The sequence below is a fragment of the Hippopotamus amphibius genome, chromosome 6, assembly GCF_030028045.1.
Source record: "Hippopotamus amphibius kiboko isolate mHipAmp2 chromosome 6, mHipAmp2.hap2, whole genome shotgun sequence".
In the NCBI taxonomy this organism is placed as follows: domain Eukaryota; kingdom Metazoa; phylum Chordata; class Mammalia; order Artiodactyla; family Hippopotamidae; genus Hippopotamus; species Hippopotamus amphibius.
Window position 1 is genome coordinate 156818182 of NC_080191.1, and position 7087 is coordinate 156825268.

A 7087-nucleotide genomic window follows, 5' to 3' on the forward strand; every position below is an offset into this window, starting at 1 on the left:
GGACTGGCTACAAAATGTGTGGGTCCCAGTACAAAATGAAAATGCAGGGATCTTTGTTTATAAAATACTATTAAGAATTTCAAGACAAGAACAGCATAACATTAAACCAGATGTGGAGCCTTCCTGAACCAGTGTCCTATGTAACTGGTCATATATCCATGAGGTCCTGCAGACAACCATTGTGTGATGGCACAAACTGATGGTCTTGTTCACGTTACATCTTAATCATGGACTTCACATTTTAAAATAAATACATGCCTTTGGTAATCTCTGTAATAGGTTCCTATTAGACATGAAACTCTTTATCTATTTGGCAACTTTTAGTACCTCAGTTATTTTATTTTTATGGGAATATTCTGACACCCTTTATTTTAGTCAATGCCTACTTTAGCTTTGGGTTGTTAGACTAATTGGGACATTTCAGGGAAATTGAATTCTCAAATAGTCATACTTTAATGATGGCATTAAACCAGAAATTGCATTTATTGCAGTTTCATTTGTTAACACAAGTACATTTATAGTGTTGAGAGCTTTTAAAATCCAGAAACACTAGAAAGGCATAAACATGAAAGAGGATACAGTCTGGTAAAACCCTGGAAGTCTTTCATGCATGTTTGGGGGCAACCTAGAGTATCTCAATTGATTGTAAAATATATTTAATGCTAAATCTGATGGCATCATTACAGTGCCTTGTGTTCTTACATGCATATTTTCAGACCTTCTCCTCCTCCACCTGGGCTAGCCACCACTTAGCCCTGCAGGAAGCTGAGTTTCTGTGCTTATCTGCTAGGCTAGGGGAGAGTGAGTGGTGTTGATTTTGCTGTATGTGGCCAATTATCTTGACCTTTATGATGGATCAAGCCGTGGCGGGACCAGGAAGCCAAGTCTCCCTCCCATTTACATCTCCTTCGAGGAAGCTTAGCACATTGCAGTCGTGTCAGTTTGTGGTCTTATATTTCACTCCCCAGCAATGCACATCTTGAGACACTGTGATTAGCATCCCTAATTCCTAAAAATTGACTTGCCTTATTATAACTAGAGAGCTGGCGCCTAAAAATACTTCACCTACTGTTCAAAAGGGTATTATTTTAGTGCCCTGGGGATAGGAAAAGTTTTCAACCCACCAGTGCAGGGATTAGTTTTATTTTAAAGTATTTGAAGTTTTTTAGATAACTTAGCTAAGAATGATCCAAGTTCAGTGGCCTCCCAAGAGTCTTTAAAAATGTGATCCAAGTCCTTATCTGACAACAATGTGTAAAAATGCTTGCGTTCTGTATAGCATATTTGGACATCAAGATCTACCTCCTCTATATGTCAGAGAAATTAAGGCTCCTTCTGCATCAAACAAATTCAAAGGGTTATTTCCTTGGGATAAATAGCTTTCTCTTTGAATAGGATTTCTAACTGAATCATCTAGATTTAATCATATGTCTATTGAATAGCGTGTGCACTTTTCCTTTTTTCATATCCCTGTCCACTGAGCAAATAAAGGAACTTGTCTTTTTATTAATTGGGGTATTCATAATTGCCTGTATAATTTTTGAGAGCTACATAATTTTGTGATTCACTTAGAGGCAGGTTAAAGTTATGTCTCTGTGAGACTAAAAGAGCATCATCTCTTCAAATGATCTCTATTCACCAGCTTCATGGACCATTGATTTAACCAGTCAGATCAGTTTGTATGTTCAGACACAGTATGAGTCAAACAGCTAGTGTGAATAGGTTTGATTTTTTTTCAAACCATTGAATTAACTAACTAAACTAACTGGACTTTTCAGTGATAATTTGGAGACGGTATATTTTCTATTTCATTTATAAAACTGTGCAAAGAAACCATACATCCAGGGTATATGAAGAAAGCATGTGCTTTCTTTTTTTTTTTTTATGGTTCTTTACCTGGATAGGAAAGGATGACATGCTGTCCTGGCCTCTCAGTAGCAACAGTATTGATGAGAGCTGGTGTCAAAGAGTTTCCATCGTCATTCATGATTGTGACTCCCCTTCCCAAGTCTCATTTTTCAGAGGGAGAAACTAAGACAACTATATTAATAAGTCAAACAGCTTAGTTGAATAGCTGTTTTGTTTCTGTAGGTCTCTAAGTTATTCTCCGACCTTGTTAATGACTGCTCATGGAGCAGCTGCACGGGTATTCAACGTAATCCAACAGTTATTTTGCCACTTATTGCTTGAATACCAGGCTACTGTCCTCCTGTTGGTACCTACAACTCTTCATTTCATGTAAAGCTCACCATCTAAGTAGAGCTCTTAGATGATATAGTTAAAGAAGTCAGATGTCTAGGGTTTAGCATGTTCAAGTCATAGGTTACTAGTCTTTCTCTACAGACATGTGATTGGTGCATGTTGGTTAGAGAAGAGTGATAAACTAGATAAAACCATGTACTTAAAGAGGCAGTTATTGTGATTATATTACTTGGGAGTTTGATTGAAGAAACCTCTTAGTAAGACCCTGAACTGTTGACAGAGAACACAGCAATGAAGTAAAAGACACTGGTAGCTCACTTCATAAAAGTAAGTAATAATATAGAGCAAGGTCTCTCAGCCTCAGGACTATTGACTTTTTTTTTTACATTATATATCAAATTTATTCAATTAAAAAAGGAAAAAGTGTAAAATACCTCATTAATTTTATATTGATTACATGTTGATTTCTGATTGAATAAAATATAAAAATTTCAAAAATAATTGGGACAAATTATAAAATCATAACAGATTACTCAAATTGCTAAGAAAAATATGATTTTTTCCAAAACCACAAATGTCTAGCCTATATAATAGCTACCAAGTTTTGACTTTTTAGAGTGGATAATTCTTTGTTGTGAGGGGCTGATCTGTGCATTATGGAATGTTCAGGAGCATCCCTGCTCTCTACCCAATAGATGTCAATAATTCACCCTCTCCCAATTGTGACAACTGAAAATGTCTCCAGACATTGCCAATTGTCTTCTGAAGGGCAAAATTCCCTCTGCTTGAGAACCACTGGTATAGAGCTTTCCAATATGAAAAGCACTTTGATCTTCTCAATAATTCTGTTATAAATTTTTTTAATCCTTATTTTATAAAAGAGGAAACCGAGCTCAGAAAAGTAAAGTTACTTGCCTAAAGTCTCACAAGTGGTATGTGATGGAGATGGAATTCAAACTCAGACAAGTCTTCTGAAGCCATATTGGGTGTTCTCTTTATTACACAAGTGAAAAAAGAGATTTTATCATTCAGAATTGGACTACCTCTACTTTCTTCCTCTTTCTTCTTCTGTCAGTTGGATTTCCTGAGCTTTATATTAATAGAATTGAACCAAAATTATTCTCAGTGTCCCAAGGGGGCACTTAATGTTCAGTCTTTTAGTAGGACATAAATTTCTCATTTGGTCGTTAGTCCCAATTCCTGCAACATTTGATATGTTGACAAGAGTAAATCAGGTTACTGTTGAGAGCTGTACAACTTTTCTTAGAAATCACCTTAGATTTCAGTAAGATGAAGGAACATTTTTATTTCAGTAAGGTTGTAGATCTAGATTTCTCTTCAACTTAAAATTTCTTAATGCTTCAAGTCCACATTAACAATTCAGGCTCAAAAGTTGATTAAAGATGGATTTTTTATGTCAAAATTTCTGGGCAGTCAAGAAGAGAAAAAATTTTTAAATATCCTCAGATGCAAATAAAGAAATGCCTTTAAGAACCAACTTCATATTGGTCTGTGTTGGCACATTGAGACATATTCCATGACTACTGAGTACTAAGGCTAGTATTCAACTATTTATGCTTCACGAAAATGAAACCTTTCTTACAATATCAGAAATAAAATGCAGCATATCTTTGTCATAAGACAAAATAATATTTAGTGAAATAAGTAAATGGTCAGTAGCCTCTGAGATTTGTTTAACTTCCAAGGTTCATTCATGATAGAACCTGTATTTAGGCCTACAGTACAGCAAGACAACTCTGTAGTAATGGAATTGTGATCTACTCAATGAACATTTCAATAAAGAAACTGAGGAGACTGTTCTGATTTCTACTTAAAATGTTTCTCTGTTAAAAAGAAAGATGGATAGTATGAACCTGCTAGTCATGCTAAGAAAGCCTATAGCTTCTGCTTTTAGATGCTAGTGGCATTTACAAGGCATACAGAGTAACAGAAGTTTGGTTGTTTTCTCAAAATGTTAAACATAGATTGCTGTATGACCCAGCAATTTTATTCCTAGATATATACCAAAAAGAATTTTAAAACAAATACTTATTCAAACAAATACTTATATGCAAAAGTTCATTACAGCATTATTCACGATAGACAAAGGTGGGGAAAATCCAAGTACCCATCAACAGATGAATGGATAAACAAAATGTGGCCTATACAAACAATAGAATATTATTTAGCCACAAAAAACGAATGATGTTCTGATACATGCTACAATATGAATGTATCTCGGAAACATGCTTAGTGAAAATAAGCCAGACACAAAAAGGCAAATATGATACGATTCCATGCATATCTAGAAGTATCTGCAATAGGTAAATTCATAGAGACAGAAATTAGATTAGAGGTTATCAGGGACTAGGGGAGGAAAGAAGGGGGACTTTTTTCTTAATGGGTACAAAGTTTATGTTTGGGATGATGAAAAAGTTTTGGAACTAGATAGTAGTGGTGGTTGCATAACATTCTGAATATAATTAATGCCAACGAATTAAACATTTAACATGGTGAATATGGCAACTTTTATGTATATTTGCCACAAAAAAAACTAAAAGAAGTATTTTAACTTATGTGATGGATTAAAGGCTGAAATCTGTAGTGCACAAACATTCTAAAACCATAAGGAAAAGCTCAATATCTCATCAAAAATGGACAAAGGAAACAAATAGGCAATTTACAGAAGAAATATTAATGACCAGCAAATATATAAAAATATGATATCATCCTTGCTTGTAATAAAATAAAGAAAAATAAGACATAAGTGGGGTGTACAAGTCCCCAGTGATATTGTATTGCTGTCAATTTCTCCTAGAAAAAAAAAAGGAGGTGATGGGCACTATGCAATCAAAAGATATAGAGTGGCTGAGTGGATTAAAAAAAACAGGACCCAGCTATATGCTGCCTACAAGAGATTCACTTCAGAAGTAAGGACACATAGAGACTGAAAAATGAAGGGATGGAAAAAGATATTCTATGCAAATGGAAAAGAAAAGGAAGCTGGTCTGGTCATCTCATATTAGACAAAATAGACTTTAAAACATAGACTATAATGAAAAACAAAGAAAGGTATTGCCTGATGATAAAGGAGTCAATCCAGCAAGAAGATATAACATTTATAAATATACATGCACCTATCACAGGAACATCAAAAAATATAAAACAAATATTAAAAGACCTAAAGGGAGAAATTGACAGCAATACAATATTGTTAGGGATTTCTACACCCCACTTACATCAATGGCTAGATCATCCAGACAGAAAATCAATAAGGACTGGTTGACCTTAAATGAGATGACCTTAAATGACATGTTGGACCAGAGAGGCTTAAGACATATATATAGAATATTTCATCCAAAAGACACAGAATACACATTCTTCTCAAGTGCACAAAGAACATTCTCCAGGATAGAGCATATAATAGGCCACAAAACAAGTCTCAATAAATTTTAAAGGACTGAAATTGTATCAAGCAGCACCTCTGAACCACAATGGTATGAAACTAGATATCAGTTACAAAAAGAAAACTGAAAAAATCACAAATGTGTGGAGATTAAACAACATGCTACTAAGTAACAAATGTATCATTGAAGAATCAAAAAAGAAATAAAAAAACACAGACAGACAAATGAAAACAGAAATACAATATGCCAAAATTGGTGGGATGCAGCAAAAGTGGTTCTAAAAAGGAAGCATATATCAATACAGGCCTAACTCAAGAAACAAGGAAAATCTCTTTGGCAGGGCTTACGGCAGACTCCAAAAGGGCTCCCACCAGTGAGTACTTCCCAGAACTTCTGCTGTCAGTGTCCTTGTCCCTGCAGTGAGCCAGGGCCACCCCCTGCCTCTGCAGGAGACCCTCCAACACTAGCAGTATATGACTGGAGATTTGCTTGATCAAATTCAGGCAAGTGAGGAAGAAATAATGTCCCAATTACAAGTTCTAAATGCCTGTGAGATTGAAGGATTTTGGAGGATTCTTGAATTTGATTATGAGATGAAACTCTGAATCACATAACTCAGCTTGTGGATTCTGAATCTTGGTCTTTTAGTAAAGTTCTCTTGAATACATGCCTCAGGAACTTGGACCATTGGAGCCAGAGAAAATGATAGAACACTGTCTTAAATGTTATGGAAAGAAATATATAGAGGAAGGTGAAGTTTTATTTTGAATTGAGTGTGGATAAAATATGCAGAGCTACAGCACAAATGCTACTTCAGAATGCAGTGAAATTCAATCTCACTGAGTTTCAAGAAGTATGGCAACAGAGTGTTCCTGAAGGAATGATAACTAGGCTTGACCAGCTCAGGGGTTTAGCCTTGGTAGATAGACACTCAAGACCAGAAATCATATTTTTGCTGAAAGTAGATGATTTACCTGAGGATAATCAGAAACGTTTTAATTGTCAATTCTCTCTAAGGGAGAAGTGTACAGAAGAAGATATTGCTCCATATATTCAAGATTTGTGTGGAGAGAAGCAAACCATTGGTGCATTACTCACTAAATATTCTAGATCTTTGATACAAAATGGTGTTAAACTTTATAACTCAAGAAGACCCATTTCTTAAAAAGAACAATAGTCTTTTCTTTGGGACTGAAGTTGCTTTGTAAAGTTGCTGGTTATAAGAAAAAGGGTTTTTTTTTTTTTTTATGTATTTGTGTTCCAGACTTTTAAAAACCTAATTCTTTTAGGCATTTTTCTCCTCATCTCAAGCATTTTAAAACTACTGCTCTTCTTTTTTCCTAAATGTAATAGGGTATTTTATATCTTTCAGGTTATATTTGTGTTATGTACATAGTGTAAACAAGGACAAAAGAAAATGTTATTTCCTACTATTTAATATATGTCAGTAGTCTATATGGTTTTATTGATTAAAAAAA

General features: G+C 34.8%; 1 pseudogene; it reads left to right on the plus strand.

The window, feature by feature from the left end:
- Positions 1–5578: 5578 nt before the first annotated feature.
- Positions 5579–6774, plus strand: LOC130855865 (sister chromatid cohesion protein DCC1-like; annotated as a pseudogene).
- Positions 6775–7087: the final 313 nt, after the last annotated feature.